Source organism: Chaetura pelagica, unplaced genomic scaffold (assembly GCF_000747805.2).
Source record: "Chaetura pelagica isolate M959 unplaced genomic scaffold, ChaPel_1.0 scaffold188, whole genome shotgun sequence".
Classification (NCBI taxonomy): Eukaryota; Metazoa; Chordata; class Aves; order Apodiformes; family Apodidae; genus Chaetura; species Chaetura pelagica.
In genome coordinates, this window is record NW_009954196.1 from 1,810,826 (window position 1) to 1,835,574 (window position 24,749).

Genomic DNA, 24,749 nt, shown 5'->3' on the forward strand with positions numbered 1-24,749 from the left:
GCTTCCTCCCCTCTCCTTTGCTTTGTGGTGGGAAAGGGAGCAGCTAGACACTCAGGCCTGGAGAACCAGTTGGTCTGGAGGGTTTAGTGTTGATATCCCTGAACTTCCTCCCCTCTCCTTTGCTTTGTGGTGGGAAAGGGAGCAGCTAGACACTCAGGCCTGGAGAACCAGTTGGTCTGGAGGTTTTAGTGTTGATATCCCTGATAAATAAAAATAATTAAAAAGCACAGCTCGGGCTCTCTGAGCAGTCCTGTTTAAGGCAATGGTTACACAATGATGAGGTTGTGGATGGCATAGCTCATTATGATTTTAGCTATTACCATACAGTAGTAGCAGCAGCAGCAATAATAATAGGATGGAGGAGGGAAGGAACCTTATTTCACACCCATCCCTAAAGTGCAAACCCATGGGAGGCTTGGTTGGGCATTTGGAGGCATTTCTGGCTGTGCTGCTTGATCTCTTGACTGCACGTTGTCGTGTTGCACCATACTAGCACTGGCTTCAGAGGAGACAGAGCTGTATTGTGAAGTGTAACTGGCATATAATAGTATTTCTAGCATTTTCTCAATGTGTTTGGTTTGAAAGAGAAGCAGCTGGTTTTGTATGTATATGCCAGATTTTGTAATGAAGGAGGGAGCATTCCCACTCAAACAAGTGATGAGGTTTATCACTATAGAACATTGAAAGTTGAATAAAGGTTCTTGCATGTACAATCTTTTCATGAGATACTCCATTTAGCAATGGGAAGCATGCATAAACCCAGGTGGGATGAATGTGTTTTGGAGTGGCTTTGAAGGTAAGCTGGCTATGTATTGGGTATAGCCAGATAAATAGAGACATATCTATATATAGCCGTATATGTATGGCTTCTTTGGACTATAAAGGTAGGCAAGAATAGAGGAGAGATACCTTCTAACCAATACTGAGTGCAATATTATCCCCTTGGTGATAGTAGAGGAGGGTGGTTAGGTGGCTAGCAGATGTGTAGCTAACCTTGTGTTCTGTGTTCCTGGAAAGTAAATATGACTGAAGAGAATGTTTTGGAAAGATGAGAGTTTTAATTAATAACACTTTCATAGTGAAATACCTTAATCAAGAAAGTAAGCTGCAAGAGTAAAGTTGACTGTGGTTTTATGTCAGTGTTTACTTGGCCTAAGACTGACCTGTGGAGATAAGTGGTTGCAAGCTTTGTAGTATTCTAACTCTACAATTGCTGTTTTTATTGTACTATTCATTCAGTTTTTAGTGGTTGACTTTGCCATGATTGTTTTCAGTTGTCTGTTTTCTCATTTTGATTCCCCTGGGCATATGTTGCTTTGATCACAGATGTTTTTCAGCTGGGAACAGAGTAATGTAAGGAACGCTTGTGTGCCGTGTCCTTAGACTAAAAGAGGGAGATTATGGTGAAATATACATAAACGTGTTATCTTGCTCCTTCAGGCACTGTGAGTATATAAGAAGCTATATACCCTGCAATTTCCTTTGTATTATTCTTTGAAGGCTAATGTGTGGAAAGCACGAAGTGGGGAAGGTGGCAACTTTTAGGTGTGTTTTGTGGCTGATCGTTTTCTTATTCCTGTGTTGTTGAGGCAGATGCAGCAAAACTTTTGCATGATGACAGATGTTCTTCTTGTAGCTGAACAAGTTAAAAGATATTTTGCTAGGCCACGTGGCTTTATACTGCGGGAATGCTAATCTGAAGACCTAAGTAATTCCCTCACTTTGCCATTTGCTTGTTGTGTGGCCCTTGCTTATGGATTTTCCCTTTTGCAAAATGCTAATAATCTCATTGTGTCCTTGGCTAAACTTCTTCAAATCCACAGAGACAAAGCACTTTAGAAAAGCTTAGTCATTTCTTCAGAATATTGTAATCTGTTTATGAGGCAGCCTGCATTTATTACCATGTCTGTCATGATTTGGAGTGAAAACACAGGAAGTTACTCTTGTAGAATGCATTTTAATTTTGTTTTTACTGAATTAAGACAAACCCTTCAATAGTCTATCATGAAACTGGGCCAGAAAAACTGTAAATGAAAATTGCAAGTTTGGTTGGCTGTTCACAGAAAGTGATAATGAAAAATAGCCACTAATGTAGTCATTGTATAGAGATTAAAGTGATGAAGAGATCATTGTATTAACCCCAGGACACTCTCCTTGTGAACATGGAGATATGTAGAACACCTATGTTCAAACTTCTGCCTTGAACACTGCTATGTAGTGTTTTTAATACCTTGTAAAATTTTAATGTAAGCAAACAGGACAGTTCTGTCTGGTTGTTGGTGCCTTCAGCAGAGGAATGTTACAGATCTGTTGAAATTATTTGGGGAATAACTGTAGGGGTTACTTGAACTGAAAATATTACCAAAAATCTGAGGCTTTTTATGCCACAGAATGTGGGCAAAATCAATTGCCAGACCTCTTTGTCAATTTTTTGGCTTTGTGCTGCTCTGTTATTTCTTCCCTGAAAAAACCAAACCTGAATTATTAGAATAGTGGGTATGGGAAAGTTGCACTCTAATGCTGTATATGTAGTTGTAACTAAAGATATGTGCTCTTTAAGATATAGTTCTGAGGCTTGCACCACCCCAGGTAATGTGTTCTTTCTTGTTTAACTGTGTGTTTAACACTGTTGTATAAGGCAATATTATCTGCTCAGTCTGTGCATAATTCATGTCCTAGGTGTATTTGCAAGCTTGATTTATTTTTTTTAAAGTTCAGTATTAAACTTCGTAGATATGCTGGAAGTGTTTGTTTAGAAAAACTGAAGTGAGATCACAATGCTCTCATGGAAAAGAAAAGCTCATTTGGCACTTGCCAAAGTAAGATTTAGGAACTTGGACCAAATAGGCATAAATACAGCTAAATCAAAAGTTTAAACTCAATATTACGCTTCCCTTTATGTTGTTCAGCTGCTATTCTGCCAGTTTTTCATTATGGCACACACCTGGGCTTTAACTTGACTAGCATGATGCTTGTGTGAAAACACCACATTGTGTGCTACCTTTCTAGGCTGGTGTAATAGTGCATTTTTATGAGGCTTTTTGGTTTTGTCTAGGTAAATCATAATGTGGTGTGATTTAGATGAAAGCTGCAGCCATAATACAAGGTAACAAAACACTTTTTCTATAGTAAAAGTAAACAGTGCCTCCTCGCTGCCTTCCCCCTTAGAATTCCGTGTGGAATGATGTCAAAAGGTACAATGCAAAAAGTAAAAAGTAGGCTATCCAGCTTCCCAAAGGCAAGAACCATTTTCCCTTCTTTCCCCTTCTACATTTGCAAGATAGTTATAAGCTGACTTTTAGTTCTGAAAACTATTTCAAATTACTCTCTATGTTTTATTATACTTAATGGAAAAAAATTAATATATTGTTTAATTGTGAATTTCAATCCACACTTGATTCCACTGACCATAGCCTGATGGGAATGATGTATGGAAAGCATTGGCACCTCACACAGAAACCTTTACTTTATCTGTTGATTCACTTAAGTTGTGAGATATACTGCAATTATGATACATCAGCATATTACAGGTTGTAATTTGCTCGCCTTCTACCAGCTTTGATAGCAACCATATGGAAGTCTAAATAGTCTTCTGAATTACAGGATGATAGTGAAAAGAAAACTGAATAAGGGTATTTTAAGTGTCTTGTGGGAAAAGTGTTGGAAAAATGTGGTGACCTTTAAGGGACAACAAATAGACTGTTTATTAAATTTGCACATAGTTGATAGTTTGTTTTCAAAGAGGCAGAAGATAATTTTCTGATGTCAGCTGCATTTCAGATATCCACAAGGAAGTTTTTGTTATGTGATTTTCCTTTGCCACAGTTGTTAAAAGTGATGCTCGCTCTGTGCAACTTTTAAGTGCATTTTTTAGCATTTTATCTTTTAAAAAATTGCATTGGGAAGAGGCCCTTGCAGTGGAAGTAGAAGCTTTCTGTTCACTTCCCCCCACTTTTATGATCAAATACTTGGTGTTTTTAAATTTCTTAGTAGCACAGATAATTTAGAGCATTTCACAACTGCTCTTGCCAGAAACCATACAATGGCAAGACAGAACTTGTCTTGGGAAAGTACACAACTGTTTTGTAACAGTGTGGGGCAGTGATGTAGATATTGATGAAAGAGATGTCTTGTTGTGAGCTTGAGATTCCCGAGTTCCTCAGTGTGTCTTTCAGCAGATGTAGCCCATCTTTTTAATGTATATAAAAATATAATAACTTTACTGGCTTCAGGTCACTTGCTTCAGGTTTGTAGAGGTGGTTCTTGGAATAAAAATTTTCCTGTCCCTGCATTCCCTTGTAACTTTGTGGCAAGCTGCATCATTGCTTATATATAAAGAAATTGATGAAGAATGTGGTTGAAGCTGGCTGTTGCCTTTCTCCTAAATATTTGTTTTGCCAAAACTAGGTGCTTGTAAGTATGTTATTTTAAACTATTTAATGTTTCTAGTTTGTCAAAGATTGAAGACACACAAGGGCACAAGAACTAGAAAAAACTAATTGTGATTGTGTGACTTTTCATGTTTGATGTCAACATACTTCAAGTTAGTATTATTGGAACTATCAAGTGCAGCTTACATACTTCTCTTTTGTGTTAAAGATGAATTTTGTTAATGTATTTACGAGTCTCCCACCTTGGTTGAATTGTCATAATGTTTTACCTGGTGGCATATCTATCTTGAAGTACGAAGAGTTAAGTTTTAATTTTTAGTGTCCCAGTTGGTGAAAAAGTGATGGATGTGAATGACACCCAGAGTACAGGCAGCCTCAACAGAATACTTATGCAAGTAAAATATTTTATGAGTATTTGTATGTGTGAAAAGTTACTGCTGATCCTAGTGTCACCTCCCTTGTTGTATTTTGGTAATTTTTTCTTCATAGAGGCAACAACAGGTCCATGTTCTGTAACATTTGATTTAAAAGTTGACATGCTACCTTAATTCAGCAAGATAGTATTTTCCTGATAAACTCTTTGATGTATTAATTATGTATGTATTTAACTACAGTATGTGTTGTAATAGGCACACAGGGAAGGTAAGCATGAGCTGAGGAAGAAAGGCTTTTTTCCCAAATGGGAACCCAGAAAACTTTTTTTTTTTTTTTAAATTATGCCAGGTAGTGCAATAAATGTAGGATCAATTTCAAATGGAAAATGTGAAGGAGAAGGTGGTTTGGTGTGTGGTGTGGTTTTTGGTTTTGGTGTTGTGGTTGTTTTTTTGTGGTGACTGGTAAGAAGGAAAATGTAAGGAAGTTCTCTGTCCTGTTCAGTGGACAGGAGCTTGAAAGTATGTATGTAGTCTGTTTTTAAAGAATGCTCTCTAAGATCTAGTTCCATAGATTACAATAGCCCTGAAGTACTTAGCAAATGTTAATTTATTCTTTATTTCTTAAACTCTGTCAGATGCAATAATTAATGATTAGTAGAAGAGAAGAAACTTGCTCTTACAGTTAGTGAAACAACACTTCTTTTTCCTTTGAGTGCCATTCCTACAGATAGTCTTGTTCAAAATGCATTATAAACTGGTTTTGGCACCAGGGATACTACAAGTTACACATCTGGAGTAAGAATCTAATGTGTTGTTAAATGCTCAGTCTAGATACTTCAACACTTTATACTCCATTAACTAAGGGCAGTAACCTGTGAAGATTTGCTAAAAGCATTTAGAATATAATGTTTTGTTTCCAATTAAAACTGGAGGTGAGAGAGAATGTTTTTGACCCAAAGAAATCTCCTGACCTAATTCTGCCAGTTAGGGAATTCCAGCCTTAAACTACAGTGCTGTAGGATAGAATCAGCCTTCATACTTTGCTTTGCCTGAAATATGCAGCACGTTTCTCAAATGACTCGTAGCCTGTCAGCTGGACTATAATTGTTTTATTGATGTAGGCAGGAGCAAGGAGCTGAACAGCTCATGAAGTAACCTCGCTGTTAGTGGTGACTCAGAAGTCATCGTCAGCATTAACCATTAAGTGCCTTCCATTATGGTAATTTTTTAAACTCTTCTAAAGATCTGACTCTTTAATTAGGTTGCATTGTATTCTTGTACCAGTTCACATCTTTTTCTCCCATTAAAAAGTTTAAAAATATTCTTGCAATGCAATAAAGAAACAAGTAAAATGAAAAAAAAGCTTGTGTATTTGTACCTATGTACTCAATTGCATTCTGCTACAGTTTTACAGTGCAAAATCCAGGAAAACATAAATTACTCTTGACTGATGCGAGGCCTAATTTCTTTTCCATTGTGCTATTGCACGAGGTTGGAAAGCATCCTATTTTTTTTTGTGCTTATCCTCCTGCTGCTGCCAAAAAATATCCTCCATCATGGATTACAGTAGATACAGTTTTCCACCTATTTCAGCAGGACTTTGTACGAGCATTGGGGTTGGTATGGGTGGATATCACTGTAGGCGCAGTGCTCTGTGTAGCTGCTTCTCTAACGCACACAGAGATCTGGAGCAGTCTAGCCTTCCCCTTACGTGGGCATTTAAAAATGTCACTAACACACAGTTAGGGGTGCCTGATTTGGTATCAGACTGAATCAGTATGTTCTCATACAGCAGCTCTACAAGCTCTTCCATCTGGAAGTTAAAAACAGTCAGATCCTATTCCTTTAGCTGTATAAACTAAGGCAAATAGAAGTAGTGGTATTTATTTCCTTTAAAACATGTCGATCTCAACATCAGATTCTTCAGCTAATGTTTCAACTTTCCAGTCACTTTCCTCTGGATAGCATTCAGAATAAGTATTTCAGCACACACAGATGATCTTATGAATGAACTATCAATTTCCCACAGAACTGAGAAAAATCAATATGCCTCTTCCAGGCCTTGAAAATCCTTCTGCTCCAAGGGAATATTCCAATATTACATCAAATAATATTGAAAATCATTTCAAGCAAAGTTCCTGATGTGTGGTGATGAAAGATTTTGTTTTGTTTTTTGCAACAAGGCAAATACATATAATGAAAACAGTTCGTATACTTATTCCGTACCTGTTGCCATCTGGTGTTCTCAACAGCAAAACTTCTTATGGAAAAATCATATAATGATAGGAACTCCTACCTAAATATGTACTCTTTCTTCTCAATAGGAGAGGAGGAGTATGTAAAATTATTTCTGAAAGTGTTTGATGCTCCTTTGTAGTATTGTATTCAGAGAAAGAATTAAAAGGAGACTAAATACCTTTATATATGAAGTATTATGAGTTTACAGAAGCTTCTGTTTTGTTTTCCTATATGTGATGTTAATGAGTTAAAACTTGTATCTACTGCCACAGCAGTGATTGCAATAATTTAGCCTATTGGATGTTTCCTAGTGTTAATAACTTAATGAGAATGTAGCTTAATTTACTTTGATTTAGGGCAAATCTTCCATGACATGGAACATTATTTTATGTCAGGACTTTCTCTATGTCAAGAGTGCAGACTTTCTCAACTGAGAAAGTTGCTCATCTGGATGAAAGATGCAGCAGCACCATGTGTGGGGTGTCACCCCTAACAGAACCACCTGGTATCTGTCATTTTGTCAGAGTCTGCATTACAGGTTCTCCCTGTTGGACACCTTTGCTTCATGTACTCATGAGCAGGGTGTATATTTACCTTTCTGAGAGTAGGTTCTCCTTGTACTTTCTGCTCACTGAATTGTATCTTTTCTGCTGTGTTTTGTTTTCTGACGAGCTGTGATTAAAAAGGATTTTAATCTGGAGCATGTTCCTCCCATGTCCTGTAAATAGTTTACATATAAATGCAGAAACACTGAGGAAAAAATTTCACAGATAATGTATGGCAAAGGTTTTGTTGTTTTGTGCTATGCTTCAGTTACCGGTGTCACCTTGTGGAAGAATCTTAAGTTTGTCTTGGCAATTCTATGTAGTTAGAGTGTTTGAAGCTGGAGAACAGAATCTGAAAAAGGTGACAATTCAAAATATTGTGTAATTCAAATATTATGTCCTACCAGCTAGTAAGGAAAAGAGTTATCAAGTGTCCTAGGCCACTTTCAGCTATGAGTATACCGGAATTTCTACTATGCACAAAGCAAAGGGTTTCAGATTTTTTTAATTTTAGTTTTTGCCATGGAAATATAAAACCAGAAGGGTTCCCTTTTCCATGTGGGTAAAAGCATTCTGTAGAAGTTGTCTTCCTGACTGCCAGTTTACTTGGGTATATGTCTAAAGGAATAAAGATGACATCAGTCAGTCCAACAATAAATGATTAAAATAAGAAGTGGAAAAGTTTAAAAATTAGAAGCTTTGTCCACGGAGTTAGGTAATTACTAGGTGAAAATTCAGCCTTATGAGTTATGTGAAAGTCATAGAATATGTATATATTGATAGTCATAGAATATTCGTTAGTAAATTCAATAGAAATATAGCCTAATAAAAATTTACTAAAATAATGAATTTGCTATACTAAGGGTTACTTTTAAAACAATGTGCTTTGTGCAACTATCAGTCAACTATGCCAAGCATCCTGTAGGTTGTGATAACATCAAGTCTTCTAAGAACCTGTGGCACCTACAGACAACACTCATGTTGATTCTGACCCACCTGGGCAGTCTATCAGTGGGAGACTGGAGACAGGACAAAGGAGTAGAAGCAACAAAGACCCCACAGGAGACCCTCGAGCACACATAATTACAAAGATAGCCAATTCCAGGAAATAAAATGACTATGTAAGAGAATTGTGGGAGCTCACTGGCACGGAACTGAATATGCATGTTTTTGGTGTTTATTAGTTGGGGTGTTTCACTACCTCCTTGAAGCACTCATGGTGGAGACTCCCCAGTGCTGCCCAGTGCTGCAATAAAGAATGCATGCTCAGTAACAGCTTGTTTGTTGTTATTGGGTCTTAATCTTGGAATCCATACCCAGACGCACTGAGACTTCCACTTTGGTGAGGAGTTAGAAAGCAAGGGGGTTTGGAAGCTCCGAATTTTTCTTTACATATAGATAAAAATAGGCATGATTGCAGCTAATAAATAAGATCTAGTTTTTAATGAATATTGCTTGATATTATAAACAATCTATTGGTTTTTTTCTTCCTGTGGGCATCCAGGTGGATGTGAAATCCTGCTGCTTTCCTGATAGCCTAACTCAGTTTTTTTTTCCTCTCTGAATAGCTGGGAGGGCCTGTTTCCATAGCAGGGCTGCTTCTTGCCTTGGTTATGCAGCGATTTCAGGACTAGTTTTGGTGTGCTGTCTTGCAAATAAATTCTGACATAAAAATGAGAGCAGGGGGCTGCAAATGGCTGAGGCTGGCACAAGGCTGCAGAACTAAATGTGTTAGTACAACTTCAATGGACTGATAGCATTCAGTTACTAGATCTTACTGAGAACTATCTCATCTGAGTCAATTTCTATTGAGTTGCTGTTTGGCTGCAAGAATGAAGTGTGGGAAGACGTCAGGACCGTCTCCTCTTTTCAGTGTATAGATCAACTTAGTGATTTTACAAGCACAGCCTGTTTCAATGCTAGGTAAAGTGGTTTTGGAGAGTGCACCACACAGGCATCAGATATGATGCTGTGCTCTTAATTGGCTTGGTGCGGTGAGGAATATTATGTAGATATATGTGCTACTTGTGATACTCCTGCAGTGTGCTGTGATGTTCTCTATTTTGGTAAGATTTATGGTTATCTTTTTTCCCCTCTAATTGCCCAGTGATGTTGGAGAAAGCAAGAGCAGTGATAGTCTGCCAAGTTCATTGTAATGTGAACTTAATTCGAACTGCTAAGTTCACAACTCCATCATCTAGCTCTCTGGTTTCTTTTCCTTCCCGTAAGCATTACTCCGAACACCATGCCACTCCCTGTAATAAGATACTTCACTGGACTGGCCTACTGAAAGGGTGGCAAATGGTCTCTCTGAAGAGAATTTGTAATGATTATCCATTCCCAGGTAGCATTGCTTTTTATGGTTTCTTGCAAACAAAAGGTTATTATGCATTTAATATAAATACATGTATATAGCTATGCATGCATATATATATACACACACACATATACAGAATAATGCTGTGTTTTTTAAAAAAATGACTTGGTAGAGCAGTGGTTCATTATTTATGTGCCTAAAAGCAAGGCTTGAAGGGACAGGAAACCCATCTAACTGCTGTTGCATGACAAGGACTTTCTGGGCTGATCTTCCTCTGGCTCTAGTCCACTGTTCTGGTGGGATTTCTGTCTTGGTCACCAGTAGTGTTCTCACTTCAGCTAAGCAGGGCCGAGTATTGTTTAAAAACACTGCTTTCTTTTACATGTAAGCAGTCTCCTTCCTCTTACAAGATGTCATGTTATTTTGAAGATAAGCTAAACTGCTGCCTGGGTAGTCTAAAGGTTTGTGGTGGCATCTGAATAGATGTTTTATTCTACAGAGTATTTTTGAGGCAATTAACTAGTGTGTTTGACTCAAGAACACAAGCTGATTACATTTTTATATGGTTTACATCCTTGCTGGCCTCTCCTTCATTTTTCCTGAACTACTCTTGTATCTGTGGGAGAGGAAGTAGCTCCTGAGCACATGCAGTTAATAAATTTGCATATTAAAGAAAATCAATGCCAATCTTGATAGAATTGATGCTGAATGGTACTTGCCACTGAATGAGTTGACTCCCATCTGGCTTTTTTTGTCTTCTGTTGGAGGTACTCTCCTTTGCCCTGTAAATTCATGACCCCATCAGCTAGCCATTATGCAGAGCTGCTAAACTCTGACACAGTCAAAAGGACAGCTGTGGTCAACAGTAGCTTTTACCTTCAACTTTTTCCATTCCAGAACTTTGTGTGTGTGTAATTTCCAGTTAACTCATTGTCATTCAGTATTTAATATATTATTTTAAATACCATGCCTAATGAATAACAGTGATGTACTCAACTCCACTGTTACTTGCAGTTTTCTTGTCAATAGCAGGTTATTAGTGCCGGGATAAATTACTATCCCTCTTGTAACCTGATTTCTGTTGATTTTGCCCTCCTTTCAGTTTGTGCTTTACTCCAGCTTGCAGAGGTTCTTTCTGTTCCACTTTCCAAGGTAGCCCTTTTTGTTTCTTGCTGTGTGTCTGCTTTTACTTCTGTCACCTGGAACTTAGGTCTCAGCTGGGTTCTGTGATCTTAGCCCACTGGAACCCGTGCATGGTCGCTGCCATGCTCTGAGAGGGCTTTCTACAGGAGCAGTTTGCTGGCTCTGTTACTGGAGTCCTGTCACCTGTCCACAGGAAAGTGGGAAGGAGAAATAAAAAAAAAACAGCACTGGCTTTTTTTTGGTGCGATTTTATAAGGTACTTATTCCTACTTGACAAACAACTTTTTTCAATAAACATCTATCTTTTTTTTTGGTACAACGGGCACACAAATCCTTTTGAAACAGCTAGCCTCAGTGTTTACAGCTAGCCTCCCAAATGACACCTACAGAGATAATTCTACTTTAGTTAACATCTCAAACTGTAATGCTGATGGATATAAAAACTGTGCAGAGCTCTGACTCTGATATATAGAATTTCACATTTTAGTTTAATAAATTATTACTGTAGGGCTGATCCATATAGAATCAGGTGAAGAGAAATAGATAGGGCTATGATAGAGACTGGCATGGTAAGTGAAGATTTGGAGGATGTGCTGTTTCCTGTTTGAACCACATGGAAGGCTTGTTGCTCTTGGGTAACAGGGTCTTAGTGATACTACTTGAGGCTGGAGTACAGGTCTGAATTTAAAGAGGCTAGTGGCTATTGCTCCTGCTATACTAGTTAGAAACAGTCTGTAAAGTCCTAAATATTTAGAGAGTTGATGTGACTTTTTTTTTTTTGTATGCTTGGAGGTGTATCAGGACTCCAGTGCATACTGCTATTTGTTTAAATTTCCTTAACGTGCCTAGGGTAAGACTTTAATTTACTCTACAGGCTACCTTGTTCCAATCTGCCACAGTTAACATGTCCTTAAAATGATGAGAGGTGAGATATTTATAAAGCAAGGTAGAAGAATTTTGGTGTAGCTGTGTTGAAATTGTTCACATGAGCAGGATTAGACTCCTAGCTTGAGCAGTTTGAAGGACCTTATAAGTTGGAACAATGGGCTTTGTCTGCATGGTGAGGTGGAGTTGTAATTCTGTGTAAATGGTGGTGAGAGGAGAAACCTGTACCTTTTCACAGCAGGAGCAGAGTGGAATATGCCACATTTTATTAAAACAGAAGGTATTTAACTTTGAGAACGTAGTCTTCTAAAATTGAGAAGGTAGTCATATTTTTTCTGAGTAAACCTGCCTTGTTTGCTGTTCCATTTCCATGTTACCTTCTGGCTAGATATTTTTCTGCAGTTATTGTTATCAAAGCACCCCTTTGGGAGCTCTCATCATTGTTTCACTCTTTTGTTAATAGAACTTTTAGGTAAAAACTCTCTAGCTTGCAAAAAACAAACACAGGCAAATCAAAACAAACATGTACATGAAGAAGTTTGAGAGTTCATAGAAAACAAACTGTGGATCAATTATTAAGTACCTTCCCTCTCCCTCATCCACTTCCTGATGTAGTATTAATTTTGAATGAGCTCCCTGCATATCTTGCCTTCATCCACTTAAGGCTTAGAGCACAAGGGCTTTCAGCACTTTAAATGCTTGAACCCTTGTTACAGGCCTCTGCATACGAACAGCTTGTGTTGACTTCAATGGGAGTTACTTGGTGGCAGCTGCATAATTGGTTTAAAAGCAATGTGGGTTTTTTTGTTTTGTGGCTTTTTCTTTTTTTTGTAAGAACATACTTTCAGAAGAACTAGAGCAATTACTTCAATTGCCGAAGTAAGAGCTGGCAAAAAGGGTAATATACTAGTCTAACCAAAAAATGCTGGCAGAGAACAGTGGAGCCAATCAGGCAGAGTAAGCATCCTGTCTGACCATTTTGACCCCTTAAATGTGAACTTCCTCCAATAATAGGAACTATGTGACTCTAATACTTGTAGCATTGAGAGAACTTAGCTGTTGAAGCACACAGTTCATCCACAGCAGGCAATTGTGACTGTGCTCTCTAGTTATAGAGTAGTGATGTGCTTGTATGAACTAGCTTTACATGTGCTGCAATATCACTTAATGGTAGTTTCTGCAGGCTTCGTGCCTTGCCACCAGTCTGGACAACAAGCTGGTCACCACTGTAATTTTTTATAACTAGCAATGGCAATACTGTATTGAGTACCAAGTCCTGCTTTTGCCAGGCATGTACCTAATAGCAGCAACTTAATGATATATCTGTGTCTGATGGAGCTACTGATGCTCATTCAGTTAAGCACCGTACTTTTGTGGTCTACCATTAGCCACATAAGAAATCACCACAGTTTATTAATGGCTTCTGAAGCTTCTGAACTTTAACAACATCTTAGGCTAAAGATAATGGCTTCTGCATGAAATACGTTCCATTACTGCTAATGATGTCTTATTGAGTAAGCTAGTGTGGCAGATAAAATAATTTCTGTAAACAGTGCATAAAAGAGCATGTATATAAATCCAAGATTAAAAATCAATTTGTAGCTGAATGAGAACTGAACATCTCGGACAAGTTTTGTTTATACTTTGGTGATTGATAGAGAAAAGGTAAAAAGTCTGTCTAAATGCAGAACTTGATTAATAATGCATTTCTTTTCTACTGTTAGGTTGTTTCAGCAGTTTTGTGGTAATACATTATGAGTAGGAAGTTATAGTCTGTGCTAATACCAATAGATTCAATACTTTAGAATGTAAACAGCAAAAAACACCTTTTGCATTTAAGGAAGGCTTTACAGAGATGTGAATCTGGTTCTCATTGATGGCTTTAAAAAAAAAAGAGTTATTAACATTCCCTGATTCATCATACCACCAAGGGAGATGAAGAGCTGCTTTGAGCTATTGCACTGAATCCTTAATCTGCTCAATTGTCATGTACCTTCAAGTGAAACATTAGCCTACAGAGCCAAAAATTGCTCCAAGGTTTTGGAGATGTGCTGAGCCTTGCCTTTTGACTAGCTTCAGTGCAAAGGAATTCCCTAAGGGAAATAATCCCGCTCTTTTTTCTCTAGTGTGTGAAGAAACACTATCAATGCACTTTCAACTCCGTTTAACAAGTTGAAGTTAAGTTTTAATGGTAAGGAACTGAAAAAATATTTCTTTGAAGATTGTGTAGTCTCAGTGTCTGTTACCTTTGTGTGTGTTTAACACTTTATTTTTTTATAAGAATAGGCTGAGTTCTGCGTAGTGTGAAAAGATGTGATAAAAAGGCATTTTTGAATATTCCTTGAATTGCATGTGACTCCAGCAGGAAATTAAAGATAATTTGGGGGTTTGATGGTTTTGTCTAAAGGCTGTTTCAAGGTGATGACTTTGCCAGCAAAACCAGCTTAAAACAATTTGTGTGCCAGCATGCAGCCTAAGATATGGCTTCATAAACTGGCTGAAGGGCTAGTGAAGAGTGACATGGGAGGAAAAACAATCACGTCAGGATGTGACCAGGGTAACTCAGTAGATTGTTTTGCTACTGAGACATCTGACTGGTTTAACTCCCTTGAGTATAATATTTGGCATAATTAGTAATATCTATGGACAGACCAAATCTGAAAAAAAATTCAAAACACTGTGGACTGAAAAATTTCACTTAGAAATATTTAGCTGTTACATCTGTGAATGTGTTGTCGTTTTCCTTTTGTTTTCAAAGACCGATAGATTTGATAAGTTGAAACAAAAATTCGGAACTTCAAACCCCCTTGCTTTCTAAGTGCGTCTGGGTATGGATTCCGAGATTAAGACCCAATAACAACAAACAAGCTGTTACTGAGCATGCATTCTTTATTGCAGCACTGGGGAGTCTCCACCATGAGTGCTTCAAGGAGGTAGTGAAACACCCCAACTAATAAACACCAAAAACATGCATATTCAGTTCCATGCCAGTGAGCTCCCACAATTCTCTTACATAGTCATTTTATTTCCTGGAATTGGCTATCTTTGTAATTATGTGTGCTCGAGGGTCTCCTGTGGGGTCTTTGTTGATTCTACTCCTTTGTCCTGTCTCCAGTCTCCCACTGATAGACTGCCCAGGTGGGTCAGAATCAACATGAGTGTTGTCTGTAGGTGCCACAGGTTCTTAGAAGACTTGATGTTATCACAACCTACAGGATGCTTGGCATAGTTGACTGATAGTTGCACAAAGCACATTGTTTTAAAAGTAACCCTTAGTATAGCAAATTCATTATTTTAGTAAATTTTTATTAGGCTATATTTCTATTGAATTTACTAACAAATATTCTATGACTATCAAAGTCCAGACTGAGTTAGGAAAGCCTAAGTAGTGAATGATATATTGAAGTCTGCAGAGCTGCAGTTACTGTAGAAGTTATGGTAACAAAACCATTAATACAGATAAAGATGTCCAGTATGACCCAGTATGGGTTTGCCTGGGATGATACTTCTACTGTACTTTACTGAAGGATGATAAAGGTGTATTATCTTCTGTCTCCCTTGAGCCTTGGGATAAATGTTTTAAGTGTCTAAGGAAAATTCTTCTTTTTGACTTAACCTGAGATATTGCCAGCAATTTGGACTTAATGATCTCTGTAAACTGCTGTGAAATTTCAAAATGAGTTCTCAGTGTTCAGAATGAGAATAGGATGAGGTTCTGAAATTGTTGTTTGTGAAATGTTCATAGCAAACTATATTCGTTGATAAAGAAACTGGGTGCAAAAGGAGTAGTACTGTTAAGTTTCAGAGTGAGTATCGGAGGTAATTTTGTAAGCTTTATTAGACATGGCTCTGAAATTTTCAAGAAATAATTACTTTAATAAGAATTAAACTGTTACTTCAAATTCATATATATTTACACTAATAAGCCAACATTTTCCTTTAATAAGGATCATTTTGCATTTTAAAAAAGGGAGTATTGGATTTGGATAAAATGCCAGAATGAAACTTCCACAAGGCTGGACAGGAAGTTCTTTTGAAGCTCTTGTGGATGATGTGCTGTGAAGTGTTCTAGTTGAGCTCCCCTTCTTCTCTCCCTGACATCTAACATTACATTTGTGTTGAAGAATTTCCTGATACAGAAAGGAACTATATAAGGCGTCACTGTCAAGGCAAGCTTCAAACAACCCCTTTAGAAATGCAACAAAGGGAACATACCAGTGATCATACTGGACCAGACAAAAGGTCTGTTTAAGGTAAGTATCCTTAGAACAAAGGCCAGTGGTAGACAACTGGTGAAAAGTGTAAGATCAAAGCAGATAGATAGTGGTAATTCTTAGGGAATACACTCCAAATCCTCAGCCTTTCAGAACCAGAGTTAGGATCTTTGTACTTAGTATCCCTAGATGGATTTTTCTTTTTGAATATGTCTGGTTGGCCCTTGAGTCTCTAACTTTATGAAATATGTGACATCCAGTTGTTAGTTGTACCTTTTCTCTATTAGTTTTGGGAGTGTTGGAGTTCCAACAGGCATGTAATAAAGCATTCAGCAGCTTGGAGTCAATTAACTTTCATGTTCATCTGCTTAGCTTCTGTGAAACCTCAATGAAAATCCTACATCTGAAGGATGTAGTTTGAAACTTTTTCTCTGCTCTCTGCCATACCCTGCCCCTTACTTTTCCACACAATACCATTAAGAAACAAATTTTGGATACCTTCCTTTTTAGTAGTTCAGATGGTTGAATTACAAATGTTGGAGGCGTATAGTCAAGTAAGTGTACCAGTCCAAGGCAACTACAACTGGATGCCACAGATTAAAAAGTTTGCTGCTGGGAAGGGGAGCTGTTAGTTTCCAGATGGTGACCTACTTGGATCTTTATACAGCTCCTCCAATTATGATGAGTTAACCATTTTCAGTCCAGACCATGTGTAACACCAAGGTATACAGTTGGCAGCTTTTTATGTAGGATTGCAATTGCCCACGCTTCTGTTCTTTGTCATTCTTTCTTCCTCTTGCCTCCCAAAAAGGAAGAAGCAAGCAAGCCTATACTCACAAAATTATTATTCAATTCTGCCATTGGTTGTGGTGGATCTTTATTCAGTAATAAAATAGTTTGAGGGATGAGAGTTCTGTGATGTACAGGTGAATCTGAAGAGTGTTCTCAGGCAATCGCCAGACTTACTTACATTGATTACTGTTTTGGAAGACAACTAGTTTGCTTTAGTGTAAAAGCTCAAATGTAGCATTTACCCATTATTTTGGAAGGGAAGATGGGAAGTTCCTTGCTCAGCTGAGCCCTGAGACAGTTCACAAGCATATCTGTGGCTTTTAGGGAGTGCTGCCTTCTGCCTAGGCTTCCTCTGAAGCAGATAGCAATGTTGAATACATTTTGAGGTTTTGATTGAGGTAGATCCATGGCCAGACAGTACACTGGAATAATTGGTGCTGTATACATGTGACATCTCCAAGTCCTTAAAGTTGTGTTATAGCCCAAGCAAATTCTGTAATCAGGGCAAGTTTATAGGAGTCATCTTACATTATACCACAGTGTTTGATATCTGATAAATAAAATGTGAGACTTGTTTACTTGCATAACAGTTATGGGAAGGGAGGAGGAACATAAGTGGTGTGGATGACTACTGTTTACTGGCTGACAAAGATGAAATAAGCAAGATAGCAACAAGACCTGATGATATGATTCTCGCCAAAAAATGTCAGATCCTTTAAAGCCATCTGAATATGCAGAGGTAACCTTCAGATTCAAGCTAGATTACTAGGCTTGGGCAGAAAAAAAAGAAAAGAATAAGCTTGCGGAGTTCTAAGACTTTTTGCTTTATCATAAAATAATAAACAAGTGCTTCTGAATGCCTTTGTAAGTCCTTGTTCCCAGAGCCCAGGTTCATAATCTGATCCCATTGGGAACTGGATTTGCAGGCAAATAATTACTTAGTTTAAATTCTTGTTGATATAGGACATACAAAAAGCAAACCAACAAAACAAAAAAGAAAATAGGCCTGAGAAAACAGTTGGGTAGCTGTTCATCCTGAAATCTGTTTTATTTACTCCATGGGGATCTATTTTAGAAGTACTTCAATGAAAAATTGGACAATGGAACAAAATACTTTAAGATTTAACATGTAAAGGTGTGTTTGGTTAATAGTTTTGGCCTTAAGTTTTTGCGTGCTTGGTTTTGTGGGGGGGTTGTTTTTGTTTTGTTGTGTATATATATGTGAAGTAATTAAAATAATTCATGTTTTATTGGCAGCAGCAAACTCTGCTTCCCCACTCCCCTACCCCCCATTTTGCTTGCTGTATAATTGTTACACATTGTGCCCTTATCTGGTATGATACGTTCTACTGAATAAGAAACAACCCAGCTTGCAAACTGGATTTAATGCTTTGAGCTAGATATAATCCCAAAGATGTTACTGCTAGAAAACGTGGCTCCTACTAGCATTAATAAAATCCCAGTGAACAGTATATATTTTTAAGATGTTTTTTATATATGTGTGTACACACACAGGTGTGTTTTTGTGTGCATATGTATTTTTTCCCTTGTTTGGATTTTCCACTGCTGTTCCATAACAGTGCTGCTGAGTCTTGTTGAGGAGGACAGCTTTTGCTCTTGCCAGCCGGAATCTGCTTTTGCAGTAAGGGATCCCTGCTGGGGAAATCTTTTCCTGCTATCTTTCTTCTCTCCACAGTGTAGCAGGATAAGGACTCCCCCTGTCTGCTCTGCTGACAGCCATGTATTCTCTGCTCTTACTGCAGCAGCAGCTGCTCCTCAGCCTAAGAGAGCATAAATTAAAATACAAAGGTCTCCTGTGGCCACTCTTGGCTCTCACTGCAATGGCAGATCAGACCTGCCTACATCATCATTGCTTGACTTTTTTTCTCAAGAATTTCCCTGTTTCTGTATCAGTCACAATCTTTTACTGTGGGGCTAAATATGAGCAGAAATCCAGCTACTCCAAAAGTTTTATGCACTTGGCAGTTTGCGGAGAAAAGAATTAGTAATGTGGGTTTTATCAGAAGCTCAAATCTTTTTCCTTTTTATACTTCTTGGAGAAGAGGGACTATTTTTGTGCTTCGTATGGTTGCGGAAGATACAGGAGGATAATTCATGTTCATGTCTCCACATAAAGGCAGGCAGAATGTTAGAAACAGCAAAGACATTGTGTTGCCATTGTGTATGTGAGACTGAGGGCACAGTAGTCAATGGAGTCTTTTCTCTGAAGGGTTTTTATTTTCTCGAAGCTGAGTGTCTTACAATGTTCATGTAGGGGGTCTTTAACTCTCAGAAAGTAGAGAGGGAGCTACTTGGTGGTGGGATGGAGTGCTACAAAATTGACCATGTAGGTTTCCTGACCCAGCTATGTATGTGTTGTTTTGGGAGGTTTATTTTGGTTTTACCTTGTATGTCTCTGGTATTGTGGATGCTCTTCGTTTCAGTGTGCATAAATGTGAGACCATTTCCTTGTAGGTGGTATGTGGTGGTGATGATTATTATTCATTATTATTTTTAGTAAAAGAACTATGTCACCTCTTCTCTGCTTTTTTTCTGCTTTAGACCCTACCTGCTGGTTTGACTTACATTGGGCACTGGCATTTGGCTCATGCCCATGGTGTTGAAAGTCCTTCTGTAAGGGTGACTGCTCACGTTTTTGCTAGTCCTCTTATCTGTGTCAACCAGAGCCTGAATTCTGACAACTCTGTGTGTGTGTGGAGGGGGAATAAATAAACAGACTAATGTTTTTTTTAAATTTTATTTTTTTAGTACTTTTTTGTTTAATTTTCCCCCATGGAATAGAAAAATCCTTGTTAAACTTGCATCCCCTTTAGCTGTAGCTCCTGTCATGACAGGTTTCTCTTCAGGGCATTGTCAAAATTGGAAGAGTAGGCCTAAGAAAAAGCATTTCAGGAAACGGTTCATCTTTAGTCCCTGAACACCACATAAGACCTGAGACCCTGTTCCTTTGTATTTCCATTTCCACTTATCAGCTAGACCTTGATGCAGGCTTAGTCTGGTCCTCTGCTCATCTGAGAACTACTCTCTAGATTATGGATATGGAGGTTCTCAATTTTTTTGTGCAATGGCTCAATGGTTTCCCTTTAGTGTAGGTATGTTTTGGCTTCAAGTGCATGCCTCTGCAGGCATGCAACCATCTTTTTGATTTACTCAGCTTACCTTGTGGAAAATAGTTAAAAAACCCTAATTTGAGTGTAAGTATATGAATTTCACATCCTCTTTTAATTTTCCTGTTAAAAACTTGAATGAGTTACTTTTGTGAGAACACGTTAAGCTGTAAAGGCTTTTCCAACCGTTTAGTTTTCTTTCTTGTAAACTTGAAGTGAATCCTCCCCATCCTCTTCTGGCTTGTAATTGGGAGATTTTAAGTTCTAACTGGGCCATTGGGGTGTTTAATAAAAGATTACCAAAATCTTCTGAGTGAGTTATGGAGGTAGGGAAAAGTCTTGACAATGTATTTCCAGAGCTCTTCAATGAAGCAGGCGTAGCCATCAAATTATTTTTTTTTATAAAGAGTTATTTTAGGCCTTAGCTGGACAAGGGTAGACTTCTAATACTTAACTGTCTTGCCTAAAATCAGTGGCAGTGCCATTGTGTACTGTAGAAGAAAGATCCTAACTTGCAGAGGCTTAGTTTAGAGGAAAGATAGATTGATACCAAATTGAGAAAACTTTCAGAAGTATTTTGAGGTGTGTTCATAATCAGAAGTGGTTTCAGTCTGATGAAAGCTGGTAAGAATTTCTCACTGCTAATATGAGACACTGAAGTCCATGTTGAATGTTAATCAGAGGTTTTTAAATCATCTAAGTGCCCTTTGAAAACTTGCCCTGTTCTTAAATGTTTCCTTAAAGTATCATAGTAATTTTGAAATTTGTGTAAGCATATAGTAATGTTTGGAAATAATCATGGGGCCAACCATGGAATTGCTGTTCTGTTGACTAATTGAACTTAACAAGAACAAAATGCCATTACTACCTTCATAATCAGATTTATTTTAATGTCTTTGAATGAAATACCTCTGGAATGAAATACTGAGTGCTTTAACTGCTTCCCTGCTGCTTAATGAAGCAGTGGCTTTGCCAGGCTGCCTGATACTGGAGTTTGTTTGTTTTTTGTTTTTTTCCACTCAGTATATTAGTTATCTGGAAAATCTTCATTAACGCCTAATGCAGATGCATGTGGTAATGAGATGCAAGAGGAGCAGGGTTAATGTCCCCGTATCTTTAATCACAGTTTTCACATGTGGTGCTTATAATGACAAATAGACATGATCAAAAGGTCCTCTTTAAACTTGTCACTCAGATGAACTAATAATGAGTGGGAAAAATGTACCCTGTCCCTCCTCTCCCCCCTGTTTTGGTTAATTAAAAGTCCAAGTCACTTTGCAGTACTCTTGCCTTTTGCAGTACTTCTTAATTTTTGCAGTACTTTTGCCTTTAACTTTTAAATAAATCTCTTATCGCAGATTTCACTGATTATGGTAATCGAAATTTATATTAAATGATCAGCAATCGGAATAGAATTACCCTGCTGTTAGGTGAGGAGGGCTGTAATAGGACTCCAGACTGCTTGCTCACAGAGGGAGTGGGCGGATTCACTAAAGGGATCTGAATGGTGTTCAGAATCAAGTTGTTAACTGTTTCTTTGTCTGATTTTTCAAATCTGGATGCAGTGAGCAGATGCTAGAGCTAATTCAAACAACTCTTCTGAATTAATACATAGGCTATTCCTTTTTGGCGTACTTAATAATATTCTGCATTATGAAGCCTAAAAACAAAACATTCCTAAGCTTAGAATCTTTTTTATCCAGTTTTACATTAAAATGTCTCTATTTATATAATTGACTTTAGAGATTTGGAGAGAGTGAAGGAGCAGGACTTGCTTATGCTACTTTTATCATGCTGATTAGGCAACTGAAAGCTGCCTTGGTTGTAGGGCAACCAGACAACATTGTGCAAGTAAACTGTTATATGAAAGCAAAAAGACACACATAGAAATGTATGTTGTCTTTTCTTCAGTAAATTCAGTGCTATTAGCAGGTGTTGAATAGTCCTGTAAGGTGGCATCCTGTATTTCTGTCTCATATACAGCAGGATAAGTGGGAAAGGAAGTGTCCATGCAGCATCCTTGCTGAGGAGCAGCAGCAGGATACTTCTGTAGCCATTGGTAGCTCTTTCATGGTAACCCTGTCCCACTGGTACAAACAGTATGAGGTTTGTGATGCGAAGTTGCCAACTAGTGCTTGAATTGAGTAAGTTGATCTTTGCTCTTATTGCTGTTGCAACAGTGTGTTGACTTTTTCTTTTTTAAAATTTTTATTTTAATCATTAAGCCTTCTCAATGGAGAGAGTGAGAAATACTCTGCACTGGTTTGCCATTTGTGGTGATGTGAAGGAATATGCATCTCTGCTTAATTCTGATCAGTCCAATAATATTTTGATAGAAAGAGTCTGGGGTGTGGTGAAATTACCCAAAAAGGTTGCTGAAGACTTGTAAATTTAAGTGGAGGAGTTACACCATTCTTGTCTGCTGATGGTGCTCACTTCCTTTTTGGTTCTGAAATGGTATAATCCTTTAACATATTTTTGTGAACTGCTCTTACTTGACTTGCAGGTTCAGAAGATTGGCTATTGTGTAAAGCTCTTCCTTGTCCTTCCCTGACAGTTAAATAGATAAGATTTCCCTGAACTTCTGGCATACCTTGAAGTTTGTGTTGTTCTTTAAAGGTGAGGAAGAGAACTGAGCTGCATATCTGCATCCTCTTTATATTTAATACTATAACTATCAAAGCAGACATCTAGAGTTCGTGAGGGCACTTCTGATGTTTGTGCTAGTCTCTCCTGTAGGCTGGAAAATCAGCAAATAGGAACAGTACCTGAAGTACTTGGTAGACTATAATTGCCTGGTGTCACGCTGTGATTTACGAAACCTGCAGAAGTAATAGAAATAGCATTGGTGGCTTTTTCTCTCATGGAATAGTCTCTCCACACTCAGTTATGACCAGCTCACTTTTGTTACAGCTCCCTGTCTAATATGAACTGAAGAGATTCTTTTAGCAGTTGGTCAGCGTCAGAAAGGGAGTGCATAGCTGCAGTATAGAATTTGTTATTCTTTGAACTGATAGCAGTATGTTTCAGCTGACAGTTTTGAAGCTTGCTGGCATGGCCCTTTCTTTCACAATATAAGGTGCTTTGTTCATTTAATATTGTGCTAGATGATTGGCATGCTTTTGAACCACTGCTTATGGGATTTTAACTTTTGTGATGCTTGTTTTGGGTTGACTTCACTGTTTCCTGTGTGTAACAGTGCAGGTGCCGTGTAATAATACAAATAATTGTGCTCCTCTTTCTGTCCATGCATATTGAAATCTCATTCCAAGTGTAATAATGAAGAGCAAGGAACTAAAAATATTCTGTTGTGCTAGTGCACCTTAGCTTTCATTTCTGAAATAAGAATTCCCTGGGAAGCAAGTGGGAATTGGGGCCAGGGGAAGGGTGGCTGGGGTGGTTTAAAGAAAGAATGGAGCATGCAGCTTTGGGTTTTTGTTGTGTTTTTGGTGTCTTTTGTTTTTTGATTCTGACATGCTCATCCTTTTCTGGATGCTCCCAATATTTTTCATGCGAGCTTGGGAAACAACTGCTGATATATTACCTTAAGGACATTGAAAAGTTGTTCAAAAGGGTAGCTTGCCCTGTTCCATTTCCTCTGTTACTTACTGCAGCAAGGCTTGGCCTGGTCTGTGTGTTAAGAAGCCAGTTGCTCTAAGACTGGAGCTTTCTAATAGACTATAGAATTTGGTAAGGTTTTGGATTGGAATTATGGGCTTTGATTTGGAATGGCTTGCTGTTGGCAGTGCTTTGCTCAGAATTTGGTAGGCTGTGAAGATAGCTGGCTAGTTAGAATACACTTGCATTAAGAATATTTACTTTTGGCATTTAAACAACATGAATTCTCGTGCTGCAAGTAAAGCCCTGGCTTGCTGAACTTGCATTTCTTCCTAAAAAGCACTGTATTACAAGAGATGTCTGTGGAAACATAAAGGTAATACAGTTTTGAGCAGTTTATGAAAAACTGATCCTGTACTCCCAAATATGAAGAGTGTGGATTCTTCACTCTATTGAGGGAAATATGACCGGCGTGACCTAGTTTATTTGCATATTTAACATACTGGATACTTTGTCTTTTTTTTTTTTCTTGTTTCCTGGGAAACAAATGCCCTCCCTGGTATGGTAGAGAACAGCTATTCTATGGAGACTGCTGTGTGTCTAAAGCATTACTTCATTGTAGGAAGAATGCTTTCAAGAGAAAAAGTTTTCAATAACATCTTTATTAACCAAAGTAGCAGTTTCACACTGCTGTGTGAGTCCTCAGTTTATTTATATTTTCCTCAATAAGATCTTCTGTGTTGTGATGGTCTATCTAGTAAAACTATGATATATGCTCCCACTCAATGCATACTAAAAGATGCTGAATGAGTAACTAATAAATGTTTCTGTCATCCTTGCAGAGCACCATGCAGATACAGATTTCTAAAAGTTATATTTTGAATTATCTGGAATGGGAACAATGCAGATTTTGGGATTAGACTGAACTTCAGGACATGGTACATTAGTTAGTGGAGGAGGTTGAGAAGGTTAGGAAACTTATTTTAGATGTAAAATTTGTCACGGGGCTGTTATTTGTGTGTTGTTTTATATATATACTTTAGCCTAATGTTTATTGTTGTAACATTTGAAGAAATAGGTGTAATTATTGCAAGGTTAATTTTGAAGCTGTGATGGTGGGAGTGGTTTTGGGGTTGGTAATGCTGAATCTTGCTGAGTGATGAA